Source organism: Meleagris gallopavo, chromosome 17, assembly GCF_000146605.3.
Source record: "Meleagris gallopavo isolate NT-WF06-2002-E0010 breed Aviagen turkey brand Nicholas breeding stock chromosome 17, Turkey_5.1, whole genome shotgun sequence".
Lineage (NCBI taxonomy): Eukaryota > Metazoa > Chordata > Aves > Galliformes > Phasianidae > Meleagris > Meleagris gallopavo.
Genome location: NC_015027.2, coordinates 9375606 through 9375940, shown reverse-complemented (window position 1 = coordinate 9375940; position 335 = coordinate 9375606).

Here is a 335-nt window from a genome sequence, read left to right as displayed (position 1 = left end):
GCGGGGCTGCGGGGCTGCCCCCGAAACATCCGTATTTCCCCCCCATAAAAAGTTGGGTGGTGGGACAGGGGGTGGCCGTGGGTTCGGTGACCCTAAAAGTGCTGGCATTGGGGTGGCACGAGGGCTGCGGGGTCACCATCAGCACTGCGGGGGAAACTGAGGCACGGCGCGGGGGTCTGCGCTCCCAGTGGGACAGAGATGGGGCTCACAGCACGCACACGAGTGTGTGTCTATGTGTGTGTGTGTGTGTGTGTGTGTGTTTGTGTGCACGGCAGCATCGCTGCAGTGCGTGTGCACAAGTGCAGCGCGAGGGGTCCATGTGCACAGCAGTGCTG